Below are 23,615 nucleotides of genomic sequence, written 5' to 3'. Positions count from 1 at the left end.
CATGGGTCATTATCAAAACAGCCATCAGAAGTGGTTTCAGAGATTTTATGAAGTCCTACATTACCGCAGACATGCAACCAAACAAGAGGAAAGGAGTGTGGAACAGGCTGTCAGCAATAGATGTCACTTACGTCTGCAAAATATGTTGCCAGCAAGCAACCCCCCCACCACTACAGGAGGTGGTTTCCCTAATCTCCACTGGTAAAATCGTAACATCCCAGAGTGCTCTCAGAGTACCTGTAAACCTCCCCTTTGGGACAGGTGAGTGGGCCCTGTCCCATCACTCCTCCTCCTCTGCCCGTTTTTTCCAGTACCATGACTGCTAATCAAACCCCAGCCACCTGGGTCACTGACATGCCTCCATATCTATGCTACACGGAGCCAGGTATGTAACAGATGACTGAAGTGTAAAGATATACAGGCTAGCTGGAAGTAAACAGAATCTTGGAACATTTCTTAAAGAATAAAAAGAGTACAAACGCAAGTAAAAAAGAAGCAGGAAACTGAACATTAACAGAAATAGTGGGGAGGATAAAGAAGAAGGTAGCTGTAAGGACAAAGGAACAGCAGCTGACATACTGCAATGCCCCAAACCTTTAGGCCAGAAACCATTTTCTTCCTAAAGAATATTCTAAGGCACAGTCTACTTTGAATTTTCATCCAAAGGTCTCATTTAAAGTTGATTATGGCTTCTAAACTTAGCAAGCAAGACGACAGTACCAATATTTAATAACTAAAATTAAAGTACATACACACTCAAAATTGAGAAAAACATGCTTTTCTTCACACCTTGTTCTCTTCTACATCACTTCAAATGATTATTAATCTCATAATTTGATATATCCCAAAATAACATAATGGGCTGCTGCGTTGTGTAATTTTATTAGAAATGCAATGTTTTTCCTCCCTGGTAAAACTGTATATGGACAAAGGCTGCAGTATTGAATAAGCATTATCCATGTTAATTAACCTCCTCTGACTAGTAATGAAAGTATTTTGATTTACTTTTTAACGGTCTCTACAGAACTGTGTCTATATTTGTTTTCTGGGAAAGAGCATTTATCTCCATGGACCCTTTTTTTCTTCTTCTTTTTAAGTTTCAGCCTGGGAGTGATGTCTGGCTAAATGATTTGCTCAGAGTCAAACAATTAGGTAATGGAAGCTGAGGGAATCAAACCTTGCACAACTGGACCACAGGAAAAGTACAGTTTTGTACCTACCATAAATGTAGATGTCCTATAGATATGCAACTGCAGTCATAACATATGGGTTGTCCTGCCTCAGGCAGCCCTCGTTCGGCCGGATTCCAAAGTCTGGGTCCGACGTCGGCTGATGTCGCATCTCTCTCCGACGTCAGAGTGGCTGGAGTATATAAGCATCAGCCGACACCATTTTCTTCAGTGTTTCTTGCCCCAGATGCCAGGTGCCCTCCAAGGAAGGCTGCAATCAAATTGGAAGACAAAAACAGGATTCCAGACAAATAAATGAGCAATAAACAGATACACCACAACAGATATCCCCAGCTAAGAGAAACAGGGATAGGAGTGGACCCTAGGCATAGAGGGGTATGGAGGGAGGGAAAATCCGACTGCAGTTGCATATCTATCAGACATCTACATTTATGGTAGGTACAAAACTGTACTATGTCCTTCAAGAATACAACTGCAGTCATAACATATGGGTAGAATACCATAGCTTAGCTGGGGGAGGAGGAATGCTCTAGGAAAAGATGGTGTGGCAATCAAACCCTGCAGGACTGCGAAGCAAAGCCTGCTCTGGATCTGGAGTATAGAGGAGATTGTAGTGTTTGGAGAATGTATGCACAGAGCTCCATGTAGCAGCTTCTAGAATGTCCTTAGTAGGCACCCCTCTTAAGAATGCTGTAGAGGTGGCTGTAGCTCTGGTGGAATGTGGTCTGACATTGGCTGGAACAGTCTTTCCATGAAAAGAATAACAGAATCTGATGCAATGTCCAATCCATTTTGAAATAGTCTGTTTTGAAATTGCTTTTCCTTGGACTGCAGGGGTGTAAGCTACAAAAAGTTGTTCAGACTTCCTACTGGTCTTGGTTCTGTCCAGGTAGTATCGAAGTTGTCTGTGAATGTCCAAGGTATGTAACAGTCTTTCTCCCTTATTCTCAGGATTGGGGAAGAAAGCAGGCAGATGAATAGCTTGATTTAAAGAAACCCTAGATACCACCTTTGGCATAAAAGTAGGGTTGGTCCTTAATGAAACCCTGTCTCTGTGGAAAATTATGAACGGAGGTATTGCCATTAGGGCCTGTAGTTCCGAAACCCTTCTTGCTGAGGTAATTGCCAACAGGAAAGCTGTCTTCCATGAGAGAAATTGCAAGTCAACTGAAGCTGCTGGCTCAAATGGAGGTAGAGTCAGTTTTTCTAGAACAAAACTGAGGTCCCAGGCTGGCACTGGAGCCTTTCTTGGTGGCTTAATGTTCTTGATTTCCCTGAGGAATTGTCTTAGCAAAGGATGTGAAAAGACAGGTGGATCAGTGTTATATCTAGCTGAAATAGCTGATGCATGTATCTTTATGGAAGAATATGAGAGTCCATTCTTTAGCATATCTGCCAAATATTCCAGGATGAGTGGGATGTTCAATAATGATGCATCATGTCCCTTGCTGGTATTCCAAATGCTGAATCTCTTCCATTTTGCTAAGTAAACCTTTCTGGTGGATGGTCTTCGAGCCTCTGTTAGTATCCGCTGAACTTGCTTGGAGAGAGATAGGTTGAGGTTATTCATGGGATCTCCTAGGCTGTTAGCTGCAGTGTCTGAAGGTTTGGATGCACTGTTTTGAAGTTGTGTTGAGTCAAAAGTAGAGGCCATTGGGGAAGGGCCCACTTCTTGGTGTGACATATGCTCTGTAGTAGTGGATACCAGTGTTGTCTTGGCCAGTCCGGAGCTATTAGGATCCCCTTGGGTCTCTCTGCTTTGATCTTTAGTAATACTGAGGTCATCAGTGGCAGAGGTGGGAATGCATAGATTTTTAGGAAGTTCCAGTTGAATGAGACAGCATCTATTTTCCAAGCTTGTGGATGGTATGTCCTTGAGCATAATTTTTGTAGATGATGGTTGAGGTGAGAGGCAAATAGGTCTACTTCTGGCCTGCCCCATGTTGAAGTGAGTTGTGTGAAGATCTTCGGATGTAACCTCCACTCGTGTGGATCTGTGAAATTCCTGCTTAGGCTGTCCGCCAGCACATTGTCTTTGCCTGGAACAAACTGGGATTGTAACTGAATGTTTAGGCTCAGTGATTTTTCCCAAAGATGCATTGTCAGTCTGCAAAGGGGGTAAGAATGGGTGCCCCCTTGCTTGTTTATATACCACATCACAGTGGTGTTGTCTGTCCATATCAGTAAATGGACTTGCTGAAGTTGGTGTTGAAAGGCCTCGATGGCATGCATTACTGCCAGCATTTCCTTTTGGTTTATATGCAGATGTGTTTCCTTTGGAGACCATTGTCCTTGTATACACCTGCCTTCCATGTGCGCCCCCCATCCAAGGTCTGAGGCATCTGTGATCATGGTCTGTGTTATCTGTGGTTTTTTGAATGACATACCTGTGTTTGCCTGGCTTACCGAGGCCCACCATAGGAATTCCTTTTGTAGGCATGGAATGAGCGGTATGGTTGTCTCTAAGTTGTTGCTGTGCTGAGACCATAGGCTTTTTAGGTACCATTGAAGCGTTCTCATGTGTAGTCTTGCTAATGGAACCAGGAGAATGCAGGATGCCATGTAACCCAGGGCCTGTAGGAATCTCCTTGCAGTCATCTGGGTAAGTTTTGCCAAACCTTTGAAATAATGAGTTAACTTCTCTTGCTTGTCTTCTGTTAGGTAAGCCATTTGAGAGGCTGTGTCTAATTTGGCTACTAAGAAGATTATTTGCTGGGATGGCTGAAGTCTTGACTTTTGGAAGTTGACTGTGTATCCCAGAGCTTGAAGTAATCGTATGACATAGTCCAAGTTTTTTGTCAACATCAATTTGTCGTCCGCTTGTACTAGGCAGTCGTCCAGGTATGGGTAAATTTGGATCCCCTGGAGCCTGCAATGAGCAATTACTGAAGCCAGGCATTTTGTGAATACTCTGGACGCAGTAGATAAGCCAATTAAATGCTGAGAATTGATAATGCTCTGGCCCTGCAAGAAATCTGAGGTATCTTCTGCAGCTGTGTCTGATAGGGACATGCAGGTATGCCTCCTTGAGGTCCAGAGTAATCAGCCAAGACCCCTTGCCCAGCATGGGAAGGAGTTGCTGTAGAGTCAGCATTTTGAACTTTGGTACTATGAGAAAGGAGTTTAATGCAGACAAATCCAGTATTGGTCTCCATTGAGATTCTTTTCTTGGAACAAGGAACAGTCTTGAGTAAAACCCCTGGTCTTGTTCTTGTTGTGGAACTCTTTCTATTGCTTTCATCCAAGTCAGCAGAGAGATTTGCTTGATAGCCTCTGCCCTCTGGTTTTGTGGTAGGTTTGGCATGACTTGTTTTCTTGGTAAGGTATGAAAATGGAACCTGTAACCTTGGTCTATAATGTCCAAAATCCATTTGTCCTTTGTCAATCTGTGCCAATTGTCTGCAAACAGAGATAATTTCCCGCCCAAGGGAGCTTCTATTTGTTCCCTGGTAGGCGGAAGTAGAGGAAAGTCATTGAGACTGTGGCTGTGGGGCAGGTGAAACCCCTGTGTCACTTCTTTGGTTTGCTGGCTGCCATTGTCGTCCCCTGTAAGGACCTCTGTATTGTCCTCTTCCTCGGCCACGTCTGTTTTTACCCCTTTGAAATTTTTCAGGATTAGGAAAGGACCAGTTTTTTTGAAGGCCAATTCCTACTGAATCTGGGGGGTTGAACCTGGAGGAAATCTTTCACCGTCTGAACTGATTTTGCTTTTTCCTCGATGGACTTTAACACATCCTTAGCATTAGCACCAAAAAGCTTGTTCTTTTCCAAAGGTGCATCCAGAAGTTTTGCCTTTACATGATCTGGTAGCAGTTGATCTTTTAACCAAGCATGTCTATGAATCACTGCCCCTGTCATAGCTGCCCTACATGAAGCTTCCAGTGCATCATATCCACACTGCAGGAAGTGATTGCTTACTTGCTGAGAGTTATGTACAGCTTCCTGCAAAGACTTCCTGTCTAAAGGATCAGGAGAGGCCAATGTTTTCTGTAAATCATCTAACAGGAAATCCTGATATTGTAACATATGAAAAAGGCAATTCAAAGCTCTCATAGATAAAGTAGTGGAGGTGTAAACCTTTTTACCCCATCTCTCTAATGACCTAGCTTCCCTGTTGGAGGGCAAATGACTTTTAGAGGTGGAAACTGAAACACCTTTTGGTCCCTGGGAAATAGTTTCCAAATCAGCAGTATGGGCCCTGAATAAATGGGAATGTGTTTCTGGGACCCTGTAATACCTGTCTGGCTTAGCTGGAGCAGGAGGAAGAGAATCAGGGGTAACACTAGAGTCAGAATATAAATCATCCAAAACATCAAGCACAGGAGGAATAGCTAAGGGCCTGTGCTGGGGCTTTTTAAGGAAAGTTCAAAGGCGCTTTCTGGAATCAGAATATTCCTGGCCTTGCCACTTGAAATGTTCCCTCATGGTATGCAGAACTTCCCCAAAAGAAATATCCTCAGGAGGGGAGGCCGATTGGATGGAATCCTCTGCATCCGAGTCCTCATAGGTCTGGAAGAGCTCTTCCTGGCCATCAGAGTGGACAGAGTCCTCAGAATCTTCATCTGAAGGAATAGGGTCAGAGGGTTCAACCCGGGGCCTTTTATCAGAAGGAGGCTGGGATCCTCTCTCAGGATGGGCCTGTGAACCTCTAATCATAGAAATTAAGTCAGCAGCCATAGTCATAATTTGTGTCTCTGGAGTAGGCTGAGGTAAGGCTTTAGCAGTAAGATGCTTGGTCTTGCTGGCTGCCTTAGCCCTAGTGTAGGCCTTAATAGACATGGCCATAGGAGGCCTGGCAGCTCCACATGCAGGAGTGACCTTGTCTACAGCAATGGTCTCGGGCATTTCCTCGGTTTCGGTATCCAGGGGAAAATCAATAACTGGCGGAGTGATATCCGGAATCGGAGTCGTCGGTAATGCGGTGTCTTCGGTTCGGAGAGGTGGAATAACCGTCTCAGGGGGAACCGGAGCACTCGCGGTAGGTTTTGGCGTGGAGTCGGTGGTAAACGCGGGCCGAGGATGTCGGTCCCGGTCTTTTCGTTTCTTGGGAGTTTGCGATGTCGGAAGTTCCGACGGCATTGTATAAGCAAATTTTTCGCCGAAAAAATCTTCAGCGAACTCCGCCCGGCGCCTGAGAGTGCGCTTGTTGAAGCGAGCACAGGCTACACAGGCCGAGATGTCGTGGTCTGGGCCAAGGCAAGGAAGACAGTAAGAGTGGAAATCCTTATGAGGTATTTGTTTACCACAAGAAAGACAATTGTGAACTTTTTCAGTAATTTCTGACATCGGCTGAGGCAAGAAAAGGTCCCCAATGGGGTACTTAGCTTTTTTGATGACTTCGGAATCGAAGAATACAGGAGCTGACCGACCGGCACTTGCGAACCGCTTCTGCTTCGGGCACCGCGCGGCAAGAAAGACTGAAGAAAATGGCGTCGGATGATGCTTATATACTCCAGCCACTCTGACGTCGGAGAGAGATGCGACATCAGCCGACGTTGGACCCAGACTTTGGAATCTGGCCGACCGAGGGCTGCCTGAGGCAGGACAACCCATATGTTATGACTGCAGTTGCATTCTTGAAGGACATCAGGTAGTTATGTACTCACCATAACGATCGATGTATGTGGTCCATCTTGCCTCACATTCTTTACTCACGGGTTCGGAGCCGAGAATCGGCTCCGACTCGGCCAACTTATTTTCTAGCACGAAGTCTCTAATTGGCTGTTGGCTGAGCTAACCCAGAATCCCAAGATGCACCTCACCCTAGTCCCAGATCTAGTTTGCAGCTATCCCAATCACACCCCACACACACAACTGCCACTGGAGGGAGCTCCAGCCTGAAAGGAAAGAAAAAACAACTGACATTGAAGGGTTCTCAGAACCAATTTTCCTCCAAAAGGGGGCAGGTGGGAGGGTACGTAAGAATGTGAGGCGAGATGGACCACACACATCGATCGTTATGGTGAGTACATAACTACCTGATGTTATGTGGTCCTATCTCGCCTACATTCTTTACTCACGGGACAGTGTCCCCAGCACCTCTATCCTGGGCGGCTCATAGGAAAATACTCCTGAGAACCGTGATGGAACCAAAGGAAGCCCGGCCCCTAGAAGCCATGTCCAACTTGTAATGAGTAATAAAGGTGTGCGGAGAAGCCCAAGTGGCCGCAGCACAAATATCATCCAATGAAAGCCTAGCATGGTATGCTATTGATATAGACACTGCCCTGGTAGAATGAGCTTTAACGGGAAAAGGTAAATTTCTGTCTGCTGACGAATAGATAAAGGAAATACAATCTTTGATCCATTTAGAAATTGTGCTCTTGGAAATAGGACAACCTGTTCTGTTTTCTGAGAAGGGCACAAACAGTTGATCAGACTTCCTAATATGCTTAGTCCTGTGTAAGTAGAATCTTAGTTGTCTGTGCACATCCAACTGGTGAAACCTAAACTCTGCTTCATTGGAAAAGTTCGGAAAGAACACTGGTAACTCAATAGACTGATGCAGATTAACAGTGGATGACACCTTCGGAAGAAAGGACGGGTTAAGTCTCAGGGAAACTCTGTCCTTATGGAAGGTCAAATACAGAGGCTTATTGGACAAGGCTTGAATCTCTGATACTCTTCTGGCCGATGTAATGGCGATCAGGAAAGCCGTCTTCCAAGATAGAAATTTTAATTCACAGGTGGCAGCCGGTTCAAAGGGCGGTGAAGTGATGGCTTGTATCACAAAGTTTAGATCCCATGGCATGACAGGTTCTGAAACTGGAGGGCGAAGTAACCAGGCACCTTTCAAGAAGGCCTTACAAAGTTTATGGCCCATAAGAGAAGGCTCGTAAGATGTATGAAAGTTGGAAATTGCAGCCAGCTGCACCTTAATGGTAGCAGGCGCGGAGCCCTGTCGGAAAAGCATGGCTAAAAAGTCTAAGACCGACGGAATTGGGGCTGTGAAGGGGTCCAAACCTTGGGCCTGAGCCCAAATGGAGAATCTCTTCCACTTGCTGGAATAAATCATTCTGGTGGAAGACTTATGAGATGAAGACAAGATGTGTACCACCTCAGGTGAAAAGAAACATCGTCTAACTAGTGATGGAAGTGGAGCAGCCAGGCTGTCAACCTGAGGGTTCACAGGGAGGTGTGGAGCTGTCCTGACATATGAATCAGTAGGTCTGGCACTGGGTCCAGAGTCCAAGGGCCGTCCACTGCGTACTGCTGAAGAAAGGGGAACCATACTTGTCGAGGCCAGTGTGGAGCAATTAGAATCATCCTGCTTCCCAAGGATATGGCTTTCTGAATCACTCTTGGTAACAGAGGAAACGGAGGGAAAGCATAGATCAGACCGGAGGGCCAATCGTGGACTAGAGCATCCCTGGGTGACTCCCCCTGTGGGGGGATCAGTGTGAAGTACTTGCCGCATTTGGCATTGAGAGGGCTGGCAAAGAGATCGCAGCAAGGCTGACCCCATCTGTTGAAAATTTGAACCGCCACTCAGTCGTTCAGGGACCACTCATAAGGCATCAGAATAGCTCTGCTCAGCCTGTCCACTATCATGTTGGTCTTTCCCGGAATGTGCGTTGCCACTAAAAACCGCTGGGAAGACACTGCCCAATGCCACACTCGCATGGCCTCTCTGCAGAGGGGATAAGACTTGGTTCCCCCCTTCTTGTTCAGGTACCACACCACGGACATGTTGTCCAAGTGAATTGCAATCATTCCCCGAGGAAGAGAGCTTTGGAGTGCCCACAACGCTAGCAACACTGCTCTCATCTCTAGAACACTGATGTGCAGGTGCACCTTGTGATCTTGCCACGTGCCTTAGACCGTCCTGCCAAGATAATGCCCCCCCCACCCCATCTTGGAGGCGTCCGTGGTCACCGTGGCCACTGGAGACATAGGAATCAAGCTCCTCCCTTTGTCCAGATTGGTGGAGCATAGCCACCAGCGGAGGTCCTGTTTGCACCGTTCCGTTAGAAGTATCAAGTTGGAAAGAGGAAGTTTCTGAAAGGACCACTGGGCCAAAAGGAGCCACTGTAGGATCCGCATGTGTAACCTGGCTAGAGGCACCAGCATGATGGTGGCAGCCAAGGATCCCAGGAGCTGGAGAACTAACCTGGCCTGAACTCTCTTGAGGGGCAACAATGCATGAATCTGAGACTGCAGCACTCTTATTCTCTCTTGTGGCAGAAAGGCCCGCATTTGAATAGAGTCTAGCTCGGCGCCTATAAAAACAACACGCTGTGAGGGCAGCAAGGCAGATTTTTCCCAGTTCAAGGTAATTCCTAGTTGGTGACAAAGTGTAATGGTAGCCTCCCTGGCTTGAATAAGGAGATGCTTGGCGGGGGCGGTGAGAAGCCAGTCATCCAGATATGGAAACACCTGGAATCCCCGACGTTTCAGGTGAGCCGTCACCACTGCCAGACACTTGGTAAACACCCTGGGGGCTGTGGTGAGACCAAAGGGCAGGGCACGAAACTGGAAGTGACTGGCTCCCAGCCAGAAGCATAAATGAGTCCTGGATGCCTTGTCCATCTTGATGCGACAGTAGGCATCCTTGAGATCGATGGAGTACATCCATACTCCTTTTTCTAGGAGGGAAAAATGGACTGAAGAGTGACCACTCGGAACTTGGACTTTAAAACGTAGTGATTCAATCGGCTGACATCCAGAATGGGCCTCAGGTCCCCTGTTCTTTTCGGCACCAAAAAGAGTCTTGAGTAAGTTCCTGATCCGATATGGTCTGAGGGGACTGGTTGGAAGACTCCTTTTTCTAGCAGCTTTGAAACTTCTAGTGCTGCTTGATCCCGTTGACTGGGTGGAACGTTCAGGATTCTTTTGACTGGAGGGGGTGTTGTTAAAAAGAGGATGGTGTAACCTCCGGTAACTATTCGAAGCACCCAACGATCCTGGGTGATGCTTTCCCAGGCTTCCGGATGCAACGAAATTCGGCTCCCAACTGGCTCCGGAACAGCACAGTCGGGCAATGCCTCAGGAACGATGAAAGGAAGACCTGCAAAAGGAATCACAGTCTCCCGAGTTGCGGGGGCCTCCTCTGCCTCTAGGACGGTGTCTTCTAGAATAATTTCCCCCTCCTCTGCCTCCGGAGGGGGACTCACCTTGAGCGGCAGGGAAAGACCTCTGTGACTTCTTGAACCACATTTTCCCTCCTCTCTGAGCCTTGGGGTAAGGCCTAGAAGGAAGAGAGAAATGGGCGCCTATGGCACATAGGGTCTTCCCCTCCTGTTTGCATCTGGTGAGGGTGTCTTTCACTTTGGTACCGAAGAGTGAGGACCCATCAAAGGGGCATCAGTGAAGGAAGACTTAAAGGCCTCCACAAAATGACACAGGCGCATCCAGGCTTTCCTTCTGAGAGCTACACCTGAGCTAACTGCCCTGCACAGGATATGAGCCTCATGGACGAGTTGACAATGGAACCAAGGGTAGACAACTGGGCGTTAACAGTCTGCGCTACCACCTCAGGCATGTTACCCATCAGAGTGTCTCCTAGCTCCTTAAGGAGATCTCTCTGGAGCCGAGTAAATTGACAAAGATAATTCAGCGACCGCAATGTAAAGGTCGCTGAAGACAGGGTACGCTTCCTGTACTGGTCCGTACTCCTGGACTCCTTGTTAGGAGGATGGATGGAAGAAGAAGCCTCTGTAACTTCCTGCTGAGTGCCTGCCGCCACCACCAAGGCATCTACGGAAACCCCTTTGGTCAGGAACTCTTTCCTCGGGGGAGCAGAAAGAAACTTATTTGGACGTCTGGGCACCGGTTCCACGGAATCAGGGGTCTCCCACATCCTTCGACAAATCAAACCCAGGAGTTCATCGAAGGGTGGAGACACCCAGGAGGCAGAGGATTGAGCCCCGAAGGCCTTGAGGAATACCTCTCCCTCCAGGGGTTCTTGGAAGGCCAGTCGCCTCTCTGCCTCAAAATCTCCAGGATGTCAGAGAAAGAGACATCATCGGAGGACGACTTAGGGGACCCCTCAGACTCCTCGCGGTCGGTATTGGAAGTGAGGGACTCATCCTGGGAGTCTATGTGCTTCCTCTTGCACAACTTCTTTCTAGGGGGCTCCTCAGGCACCGACCCTGAGGGGCCCTCAGAAAGTTAAGGACCGCTCATGGGGGTATCCCTCAGACCTTCGGGCTCCACCATCCACAGACAGGGGTGTGTCAGAGGCTCTAGCTGGGGTGTAGGGGGAATGAGTGACCGATCCGGGTGATGTAACTGAGGATCTGGACAGTGCGCTCCTCACGGCCTCAAAGGCAGGTCCCCCCGAATCAGAGGACCGACCCGTCTCTGAGACCACAACCGGAGTCGGGGTTCCCCGAGCCGAAGCACTGAGAGGGAGACTCGGAACAGACAAGAGTCCCGAGGTATCCCCCTCGGGTCCGACTGAGGAAACCCGAGTACCAAAACCAGAGGACGGAACAGACAAGGTTGGAGCCGACGTCGGCTCCGATAAACTCGCAAGGGGTATTGGAGCCGACATGAGAACACTCAGCGCAGAGCACTCCGGCTCTGATGACACAGGGGTGCTCGGAGGAGGAATCATCGGTAGAAGAATAGGGACTGGCTCCGGAGCCGAGAACAATTTTGCTCAAACCGGTGACTGCGGAAGCCTCTGGACCATCCAATCCACATCCAAATCAGACAGTCTAGAGGATCTGGAGGAAATAGAGGGAGATCGGGATCTCCTACCCGGAGACTCAGGCCTAACACTGGGTGACCGGCTCCGAATAGATTCCAATAATATCGGGGCCGAGGTTGACTCCAGTACAACGGATACCTCCTGCGGCCCCAAGGACAATGGAGCCGAGGAAGCAGTATCCACTTTAGAAATTTTCTCCGGGGGCTCCGAAGAGACAGATGGAGCCGGAGATCTTTTCTTGGCCTTGGAAGTCGTAGACTTAGTACTAGAAGAGTCTAAGGACTCCTCAAAAGAAGGCTTAACCAGGCCCTTCAAAATCAACTTATTTTTTCTTTCCTGCAGTACCCTCGGGCTAAATGCGTGGCAAAAACTGCAGGCCTCTTGCAGGTGAATAGCACCAAGACAATAAACACAGATAGAATGCCCATCTGTGATGGACATCTTGTAGCCACATTTAGAGCATTTCTTAAACCCAGAGGGTTTATACTCTTTCTGCTCTTTAGACATAATAGTACACAGCACCCACTCAACCGATGACAGACACGAGAGGAAGGCGGGAAAACCAAACCAAGAACAACCAAAGAAACTCTAATTTAAACGTTTCTTTGGTGCAGCAAGGAATCTAACTACCGACCAACAAAAACACAACTTTACAGAAAAAAACACACCGGAGAGGACTAGGTCCTCTAATTTAAATGGGCCTAGCCCAGCAAAAGAGGGATACCACAAAAAAACCACAACTCGCTCACACAGTACACTCACAATGAAAACTAGCTATTAACATAGCTTTTTACTAGAAACAGACGGTTAAATACTTATGAAAAGTATAGAAAGGGTACTTAGCCACAGCCAAGCGAGACCACGTCCTAATTCTATGAGCAGCAAACAAGATCTGGGGCTAGGGCGAGGTGCATCTTGGGATACCAGGTTAGCCCAGCCAATTAGAGACTTCATGCCAGAAAATAAGTTGACCGAGTCGGAGCCGATTCTCGGCTCCGAACCCGTGAGTAAAGAATGTAGGCGAGATAGGACCACATAACATCAGCTCTTTAATCCTCTAAGCAAACTGCCAGATGGTATCATTTTGTTTTTTACAATGATACCCCTTACGTTTTTGTAGTGGCCATCTCTGAAAACACATTCCAAGTTACATCTGAATATTATGCTTGAAATAGAAGCTTTTTGTTCAGTCTCAAACTGTAATATCAAGCAACCTTTCCTGAGTGTAAAGCTGGTCATCCACGACTGATCACTGCTTGTGAAATAAATAAGTCATGTTGGTGAGACAAATAACTACCTCAGAGGATCCCATGCTCTGGAACAGGAACCCCATGCAAGTGAAGCAGAGTCCATCCATAACCCTATTTAAGCGCAACTCCAGGTCTGGCCCTCCAATGTCTCTTATAGACTAAAACAGACAGTACTGCCCAACTAACATACACCCCTCCACAAATAACTTCTAGAAACATCCTAAGAAATATTCCATCTCCTAATAAATCCCCAAGATACATAAGGACACATTTGGGTTGGGTGGCATGGCCATACTTTTAATGGCCCTGTTGGTCATTAGCCTAGTATATACCAAGGAAAAAAACGTACTCAGCAGCCCACAGCAGAGATATAAAAACCTTTCTTTAATCCAAGAACACAAAAATGAGCACTTTGTGTTCTTGGATTAAAGAAATATTTTTTATAGCGCTCATCTTTGTGTTCTTGGATTAAAGAAAGATTTTTTTTTATACCTCTACTGTGGGCTGTTGAATATGTTTTTTTCCTTGGTTACTGTACTTTGCATTTCAGCGGTTTAACTCCCTGAGTAACGTATATATTTGTTAGCCTAGTATATACCTTTGAACCTAAATTACAAAAGAACAGGAAGAAATATTTAAGGCATCCAAATATGCAACAAAGTCAAGAAGGTTAGGGATTTTTTCTGGAATGCAACAAAAAAGCTCTGCAAGTACAGCATTAGTGCAGGGCCAAAAAGCATATAAAAAAAAAAAACAGCCAGTGCAACAAAAGGTGAAATATAATACTTTAATATCCACTACACAAGGTGAATTTAATACCGGTTTCGTCAAAAGCCTTCTTAAGTGTCGCATGTAAAAAGTGAAAAACACCCTATACATATACACAATACGTCTACAACATAAACACCCCCTTCTCCCAAAAAAAACAGGGGAGAACAATGCCCTTAATTTAATAATCCAAGTCCCTTCTTTTTTATTTAATAAATCATGCCAACCCAGCTTGTTAGGTCCTCTAAAACAAATACGATCAATGGCAGTAAATCTTAAGGTCTGTGAAGAATGCTGCAAAACATGTTTATATAAAGCATTAGGCATTCTCTTATTTCTGACGACACTTAAATGTTCATATATATGTAACAAACTGTCTAGACATTTGTCCTACATAAAAAGCAGAACGTGCAATCTACCAAATAAATGACCCATTCAGAAACACAATTAAAACATCAAATATCAAATACATCAGATGTAGTAGCACATGAAAGTAGTTTTATTTTTTTTACATGTCTGCAAACTGTACAGTGTCCACACGGAAAACAACTCACCAAAGGTATACCTTCTATAGATGATTGACTATTGGCATCAGAATAAATAATTTTTTTAAATGATTTAAAAAATTACCAATGGTTTTACCCTTTCTACATGTAAACAAGCACCGTGTTGGCAAAAGTTTAGCCAACTTATTTTCAGTCAAACGTATTCCCCAATGTTTATTGATCAATTCACAAAACAACCTCATATTGCTACCAAAACTGGTAACCAAACAGATATTTGCATCATATTTTTTCTTAATATTCTATTCTAACAAGGTGGTCCTATCAGACTGAGCAAAACGATGTGCTTGCTGTATAACAGTCTTACTGTACCCCCTAACTCGAAACTAACTGCAAGTTCCTCACTACGTTTTTGTAACTCCACAGAAGACCAAATTTTTTTAACCCATAGAAAATGGGATTTAAGATTATTATTAACAATATATGATGGATGACAAGTATTAGCATCCAATAAGGAGTTATAATGAAACTCTTTTTGAAATAAAGAAGTATCACACGTACCCATCAATTTCAGTTTCCATTTCCACATCAACTTTGACTTATGTTAAGGCCATTGAATGGTTAATTGTCAAAAATTATGGGCAAGTGTTTGGCACATGAAGCTTTTGAAAGCATACAAGTTAAAGGGATATTGTCCCCGAGGGTTATGAGTGTATATACAGCACATGGTATATGGATACAGATGATTCTTTAGTGAAAGAATGGGCTAAGGCTTTTAGTTAAACGTTTGCTAACACGGTGCATGTTTACATATAGAAGGGGTAAAACCACTTGCAATTTTTTAAATCATTTAAAAAGAAAAAAAGAGTTTATTCTGATGCCAATAGTCAATCATCTATAGAAGGTATACCTTTGGGGAATTGTTTTCCCTGTGGACACTGTACAGCTTGCAAACATGTTGTGAAAATTTAGAAGTTATGTACTCACCATAACGTTCCATCTGAGTAGGTGTATTCATTTGTCTGCAACCTGTGGGTTATGGATCCGATATCGGATCCGAACCGGCATGGTTTACCAGCTATGGATCCGAGCTCTCAGCTCCTCCCCTCACCCATAATGCCCTGCTCTCCCTACATGACCTCAGACATAACTTCTAAATCTGAAGTAGGAGATTCATTTGTCTGCAACCTGTGGGACAGAGTCCCCAGCTACCTGAACCTTGGGCGGCCATCATGGAAGGATATTCCGAGCACCACGGAACCAAAGGATGCTCTACCCCTAGATGTAAGATCCAACTTGTAGTGGGAAATAAATGTATGAGATGAAGCCCAAGTGGCTGCTGCACAAATGTCATCTAGAGGAATCCTAGCCTTAAAGGCGGCCGAGGTAGAGACTGACCGGGTTGAATGGGCATGTACACCCTCGGTCTTGGGCCTTCCAGAAGCTTGATAAGCCAATAAGATACATTGTGAAATCCAGCGAGATAATGAGACTTTAGAAATTGGCTTGCCCAAATTAAATTTAGCAAAGGAAATGAACAACTGGTCGGATTGCCCATGACCAGCCGTCCTGTTTAGATAAAATCTAAGTTGCCTGTGAACATCTAAGGAATGAAGCTTGTATTCACCCTTGTTTTGATATTTGGGAAAGAAAACAGGGAGGTTAATGGATTGATTAATGTTTGCTTCAGAAGCTACCTTAGGAAGAAAGGACGGGTTGGTCCTGAGGTAAACACGGTCCGGATGAAAGACCAAGTAAGGAGGCTTAGCTGATAATGCTTGAAGCTCTGAGACTCTCTTGGCCGAAGTAATGGCCACTAAAAATGCGGTCTTGAAAGATAAAAATTTCAGATCTACCGTAGCCGGTTCGAAGGGGGGGGGGCGGTCAAGGCCTGGAGGACTAAAGAAAGGTCCCAAGGAGGAACCGCTTGCTTTACAGGGGGCCTGAGAAGGAAAGTACCTTTTAGGAAAATCTTACACAATCTGGCAGACATCAGAGGACTGGAGTCATGACCAATATGATAATGAGAAATTGCCGCAAGTTGTACTTTGACTGTGGAACTGCTGGCACCATCATTAAAAAGGGAGGTTAAGAAGTCAAGTACCAACGGAAGAGGAACTGTGAAGGGGTTTAGGCCTTGCCGCTCCACCCACAAGGAGAACCGTTTCCACATACTGCGGTAGACTTTCCTAGTGGATGGCTTATGAGCTGCCACCAGGATGGCCTTAACAGGGGACGAGATACCGGGAGTCCTGATCAGGAGTGGAACTGGAGCAGCCAAGCGGTCAGCTTTAGGTTGTCCAGATTCGGAGGAGAAAAGTTGGATGGATGAGATATTAGATCCGGTATGGGATCTAGAATCCAAGGAGGATTCACTGAGTGAGACCTTAGGAAAGGGAACCAGATCTGTCGAGGCCAAAAAGGAGCAATGAGAATCATTCTGCACCCCAACCGAGAGGCTTTCTGAAGAACTTGGAGCATCAGAGGCAAGGGGGGATAAGCATACAGAAGACCGGGTGGCCAAGCATGCACTAGAGCGTCTCTTGGGGCACCTCCGGGAGGAGGTATTAGAGCGAAAAAACTGTCGCACTTGGTGTTTGAGGGAGGCAAAAGATCGCAACAAGGAGTTCACCACCGTGCGAAGATACGTTCCGCTACCTGAGTTTTGAGAGACCACTCGTAAGGGGTGAGAATGGTGCGACTGAGTTTGTCCGCCAGGATGTTGGACCGACCCGGAATATGCGTTGCTATGAGAAAGCGGTTGGTGGAGATTGCCCATTCCCACACTCTCATGGCTTCTCGACAAAGAGGGTAAGACCTGGTTCCCCCTTGTTTGTTGATATACCAGACAACCGACATGTTGTCCGATTGAATCGCAATTGTTCCCAAGGGAAGAAAGGCCTGAAGTGCTAGCAACGCTAAGAGCACTGCTCTCATCTCTAGAACATTGATATGCAGTGAGGTCTCTGAATCGTTCCACGTGCCTTGGACTGTCCGGCCTACAAAATGCCCCCCCACCCGAGGCGGGAGGCGTCCGTGGTCACCGTGGCGAGAGGGGGAGAGGCACAAAAGGGGCGGCCTCCGTGGAGATCTGGAGAGTGTAGCCACCACAGGAGGGACCGCCTGCACGCCTTGCTGATCGCAATGGGATGATGCATAGGAAGAGCAAGATACGACCACTGAACTAGGAGTGTCCATTGAAGGATGCGCATATTGAACCTGGCAAGAGGAAGAAGCGCTATCGCTGCCGCCATGGACCCTAGGGCCCTCAGGACCAACTCCGCCGGAACTGAGCTTGAGTGAAGAATGGCCCTCACCTGGAGCTGCAAGTTTTGAACTCTGTCCGCAGTGAGGAAGGCTCTCAATCTCCTCGTGTCTAACCTGGCACCTATAAAATCTATGAACTGCGTGGGTGCTAGGTTGGATTTTTTTGCGTTTATCGTGATGCCCAGATGGGGAGCAAGATGGAGAAAGAAGTCTCGCGCCAAAAGAAGTAGATGCCTTGTTGGGGCGGTGAGAAGCCAGTCGTCCAGGTTGGGAAAGACCTGCACCCCCTGAAGCCTCAGGTGGGCCGCTACCACTGCTAATACTTTGGTGAACACCCTGGGGGCTGTGGTGAGACCAAAGGGAAGGACCCGGAATTGGTAGTGACTGGCTCCCAGCCGGAAGCGGAGAAACCTCCTGGAGCATCTGTCCATTAGTATATGGTAGTACGCATCCTTGAGGTCTATGGAGCACATCCAGTGGTTTTCTCCCAGAAGGGGGAGAATAGACTGCAACGTAACCATTCGGAATTTCTCTTTGGGAACAGCCAGGTTCAAGAGAGAAAGGTCTAAAATTGGTCTTAGATCCCCCGTCTTTTTTGGCACTAAAAAGAACCTGGAGTAGAACCCTGATCCGATCTGGATGGCTCTTTTCTTTAGCAGATGGCCAATTTCTGCCAAAGCGGCCTCCCACTGACCGGGTGGAATGTCGGGGAGGGACTTCAATTTTGGCAAATGACGAAAAGGAATACGGTATCCTCTGGATATGATCTGGAGGACCCAGCGGTCTGATGTTATGGACTCCCATGCCGCTAGGTGCTCCGAAAAACGTCCCCCGACTGCTTCCAGAGTGGAGCAGCCGGGCAACCCTTCAGGGCTGCTGCGAGGGCCGTTCAGAGAAGGGTTCTCTGGACCCAAAGTTCCTGGGAGCCCCTCTGCCTCTAGGGCGGCGTCCTCCTTGTCCTCCTCTGCCACGGAAGGACTGGTTGTCCGGAGCAGGCTGGGATTGCTGCGACTTCCGGAACCACATCTTCTTCTGACCCTTTTGGTTCCTAGAATAGGGCCTCTGGGGTACAGAGAAGCGGATTCCGACGGCAGACAGCGTCTTCCCGTCCTTCTCGCTCTGTGTCAAAGTGCCACGAACAGTTTTGCCAAAGAGGGCAGAACCATCGAAAGGGGCGTTCGCAAATGACGCCTTGAAGGGCTCCGAGAAACCGCAATGATGGAGCCAGGCCTGACATCTGGTAACTAGGCCTGCCCCTGCAGCTCTAGCGGCACCTTCCGTAGCATGGGACAGTAGCCGCATAGAGGTATTAGTGACTGACCTGAGAGTGGCCATGCGGGTGGAGTGCAGCACTTTGTCCTCCTCCGACATGGACTCTGGGGGGGATGCAGCGTATTCTTTTATAAGATCGCGCTGCATCCTGATCACATGTGCCAGGTAGTTCAGTGCCCTCACTGAGAAGGTCGCTGAACTAAACATCCGCTTCCCCAAGCGGTCCATCATCCGAGACTCCTTGCTCGGGGATGGACTGAGGACTCTCCTGAGCCAGTTCCCTCTTGGTGGCAGCCGTCAACATGGCATCTACCGGAGGCCCCTTACTCCAATGGGCACGGTCAGCCGGGGACTGAGAATACGGTCGGGCCTTTTTGGGATTGGCTCCACGGTGTCCGGTTCCTTCCACGCCCTGGTGGTAATGAGGTCCGCCAGGGGTCAGCAGGAGGACACCCAAGAGGTAGACGGGCCCACTTCAAATGCCTCCAAGAACACGGACTCATCCAAGGAAGACTTGGGGCAGACCACCCCTTATGCGGAGCATTTCCATGATGTCTCCAAATGAGACATCCTCAGGGGGTGATCTTGGGAGCCTTCCCTTCCTCCAAGTCCGTGTCTTCTGTGAGAGACTCGGGGGAGTCAATGTGCCTCCTTTTGCATGAATGTTTGCGGGGAACATCCTCCGGGGGGCTGTCAGAGGACTCCTCGCAAACAGTGACCTGTTCCAAGGGAACAGCTTGGGGCAAAGGAGCGGGCTGTCCCAAGGGCCGGATGGTGGAAGCCTGACCCAGTGCAGATGGAGCGCGGGACGGAGCCAAATCAAGTGCCGGGGGTCCGGAGACCCTCAACAGGGCCCTCTCCACTACATCAAAAGCCGAAGGGGAGCCGACCTCGACCAAAGGATCCGACAATCGGCTCCCCCTCGGATCCGAAGAGTGGATCGGAGCCGGCGCCGAAGCGCTCGGATCCGAAGGGACAGTGCGCTCCGACACAGACGGCGCCGAAGGAGCACTGATCCCCCCGGATCCGAAGCTCGGATCCAGGCTCCGAGGTCGGATCCGAAGCACTCGAGGGCAGGGTCGGATCCGAAGTACCAAGTACTATCGGTGCCGACCCACCCCCGGCTCCGAAGCTGCTCGGCTCCAACGGCTCCGAACCCGGGTAGCGGGTCGGAGAAGGAGCAATTGGCTTAAAGAAAGGGGTCGAGCTCCCCCCCAGAGGGGGGGGGAGGCAAGAGCACTCCCATCTGCATCTGGGCCTGGATGAACCTTCTCATCATCCGGTCCAGATCAGCATCTGACAAGCTATAGGTTGATCTCGACGAGGCTACCGAGGTAGGCCTAGAGTGCCTCCTGGATAGCCTCGACGGAGATCGGGTCTCCTCCTCCTCAGGTCTCGGTGAAAAACACACGGGTGACCGGAGCCGAGGAGGGGGAGAACCAGCAGACAAGGAGGCCGGAGGAGAAGCCCGCTTGGCAGGCGGGGCCGAAACAGAGGTCTCGGCCCGCCGCTTATGGTGCTTCTCCCTCCGGTCCCTCTTTCTAGCTTCCCTCTCCTCCGAACCACTACAGGGAGGTTGAGTCCCAGGAGGAGGAGGGGAGCCGGGAGGAGGAACCGTCAGCGGCTCCCCAAAGGAGCGGAGGCCGGAGCCGAGTCCGGGGGCAAAAGTCCCGCCAGGACAAGCTTAGACCTCCGCTCCTTCAATGCCCTGGGGTTGAACCCTGCACAAATGGAACACCCAGATGTGAGGTGTTCAACCCCAAGGCATCGCACGCACCGAGTGTGGCCATCAGCAGGGGAAAGCTTATGGCCACACTCGGAGCACTTAGAGAAAATAGCTTTAGGCTGCTCAGACATCCTAAAAGCTAAAAGAGTTACTTAAACTAAAAGAGAAAAGTAAAAGTAACCAAACACACACAACAGGCCCAAACACACACTACGCTACCAGCGAGGGGAGGGAAACTAAGTAAAAACAAGTTTAAATCACTAAACAATTATCAATATCAAAAGAGGATCCTAAACATTCACTGAACTTTCACAAAAAAATCTAACTTTTAACACTGTAAAACTTGAAAAAACACCACTTAGCTGAAGAGCTCGAGAACACTAATCTGGTCACCAGTGCGGCAAACTAGATCTGAGGTCATGTAGGGAGAGCAGGGCATTATGGGTGAGGGGAGGAGCTGAGAGCTCGGATCCATAGCTGGTAAACCATGCCGGTTCGGATCCGATATCGGATCCATAACCCACAGGTTGCAGACAAATGAATCTCCTACTTCAGATAAAAAGTTTCAACTGTTAATACATCTGATGTACTTGATATTCAATGTTTTAACTATATTTATGAATGGGTCATTAATGTGCTAGAATGCACATGTACTGCTTTTTACGTAGGACAAACATCTAGACAGTTTAAGTTACGTATATATGAACATTTAAGTGACATCAGAAATAAGAGAATGTCTATTGCTTTACATAAACCTGTTTAGCAGCATTCTACAGAGACCATTAGATTTACTGCTGTTGATCGTATTTGTTTTAGAGAACCTAACATGCTGGCTTGGCATGATTTATTCAATAAAAAAGAACGGACTAGAATTATTAAATTAGGGCTGTTGTTCTCCCTTGGTTTAAATGATGCATTTTGATCCGCTTTGAGAGAAGGGGGTGTGTTTTATGTTTTAGATATACCGTGTACAGTGGATATAAAAAGTGTACACATCCCTGTTAAAATGCCAGGTTTTTGTGATATAAATAAATGAGAACACAATAAATCATTTCAGAACTTGTCCCACCTTTAATGTGACCTATAACCTGTACAATTCAATTGAAAAACAAACAAATCTGTTAGGGAAAAAAATATAGAAAATAAAAAACATACAATAAGCTGGTTGAATAAGTGTGCACACCCTTAAACTAATACTTTGTTGAAGCACTTTTTGATTTAATTACAGCATTCAGTCTTCTTGAGTAGGAGTTTATCAGCATTGGCACATCTTGACTTTTGCCCACTCTTCCTTGCAAAAGGGCTCCAAATCTATCAGATTGCGAGGGCATCTCTTGTGCACAGCCCTCTTCAGGTCACCCCCACAAATTTTCTATTAGATTTAGGTCTGGGCTCTGGCTGGGCCATTCCAAAATTTTCTTCTGGTGAAGTCATTTTTTTGTTAATTTGGGATGTATGCTTCGGGTCATTGTCGTGTTAAAAGGTGAAATTCCTCTTCATCTTCAGCTTTCTAGCAGACGCCCAAAGGTTTTGGGCCAAAAGTGACTGGTATTTGAAACTGTTCATAATTCCCTCCACCTTGCCTAAAACCCCAGTTCCAGCTGAAGAAAAGCAACCCCAAAGCATGATACTGCCACCACCATGCTTCACCATGGGGATGGTGTTCTTTTGGTGATGTGAAGTGTTGTTTTTGCGCCAAATGTCTCATCTTTTGGCTTTTCCCAGTTAGGGGTTGCCACAGCGGAACTCCGGTCCACTAATGATTGGCAGTTGTTTTTTATGGTGTCGAGTTGCCAGCCCGACGCCCAACCTTCAACAAAGGCACGCCCATTCAACGCATGTCTTTCGAACGCCCAAATGTACCTTTTGGAATTATGGCCAAAAAGTTCAACCTTGGTCTCATTTTCCCACGTTTTTGGAAAACGATGTACTGTTTCGCAAATTTTAGCTGGGCCTGGATGTTTTTCTGTGTAAGAAAAGCCTTCTGTCTTGCAACCCTACCCCACAGTCCAGACATATGGAGAATACGGGAGACTGTTGTCACATGTAGTACACAACCAGCACTTGCCAGAAATTGCTGCAGCTCCTTCAGTGTTGCTGTAGGTCTCTTGGCAGACTCCCTAACCAGTTTTCATCTTGTCTTTTCATCAATTTTGGAGGGATGTCCAGTTCTTTGCAACATCACGGTTCTCCCATATTTTCTCCACTTTTTAATGACTGTCTTCACTGTGTTCCATGGTATATCCAATGCTGTGGAAGGTTTTTTTGTACTCTTCTCCTGATATCTTTCAACAATGAGATCCCTTTGATGCTTTGTAAGCTCTCTGCGAACTATGGCTTTTGTTTTTATTTGGGGTTAATCAGAGTCTCTAATTGATGGCAGGTGTGTACCCACAAAGACTGAATGCTGTAATTAAATCAAAAGGTGCTTCAACAAACCATTAGTTTACGGGTGTGCACACTTATGCAATCAGCTTACTGTACTTTTTTTATTTTTTTATATTTTTCCTCTAACAGATTTGTTTGTTTTTCAACTGAATTGTACAGGTTATAGGTCACATTAAAGGTGGGAAAAGTTTTGAAATTATTTATTTTGGTCTCATTTTTTATATATCACAAAAACCTGGGATTTTAACAGGGGTGTGTACACTTTTTATATCCACTGTTCTTTTTACATGTGGCACTGAAGAAGGCTTTTGCCAAATTTGGTATGTCGTTCACTTTGTGTTGTGGATACTGAAATACTTAAGTATTACATTTTCACTTGAAGTGGAGGTGAGTCTTAAAAAAAACAGAATGAATTAACTGCATAGAAACAAATGGAATTTGTTGGAACAATGCATGCAGAATAATGTTTAGGAGGAAGATTGCAGTTTAAAGGCAGGAAATAAGTAAGTTATGTGATGCTGGACTGAAAGAAAATTGTTAAGAGTGAAAACATATATGCATACTGAATGATAATAATGAGAACTGTTATACTGTGTT

General features: G+C 46.8%; 1 protein-coding gene across 1 annotated transcript in view; it reads right to left on the bottom strand.

The window, feature by feature from the left end:
* IPO11 (importin 11) overlaps positions 1–23,615 on the bottom strand; it is a gene marked incomplete in the record, with an annotated part of 3,749,854 nt that overhangs the window by 2,867,319 nt on the left and 858,920 nt on the right.

The sequence above is a fragment of the Protopterus annectens genome, chromosome 2.part2, assembly GCF_019279795.1.
Source record: "Protopterus annectens isolate FY-2018-M chromosome 2.part2, PAN1.0, whole genome shotgun sequence".
Taxonomy (NCBI): domain Eukaryota; kingdom Metazoa; phylum Chordata; order Ceratodontiformes; family Protopteridae; genus Protopterus; species Protopterus annectens.
Note: the sequence above shows the minus strand (reverse complement) of the source record. Positions and strands in the feature narration are given on the sequence as shown.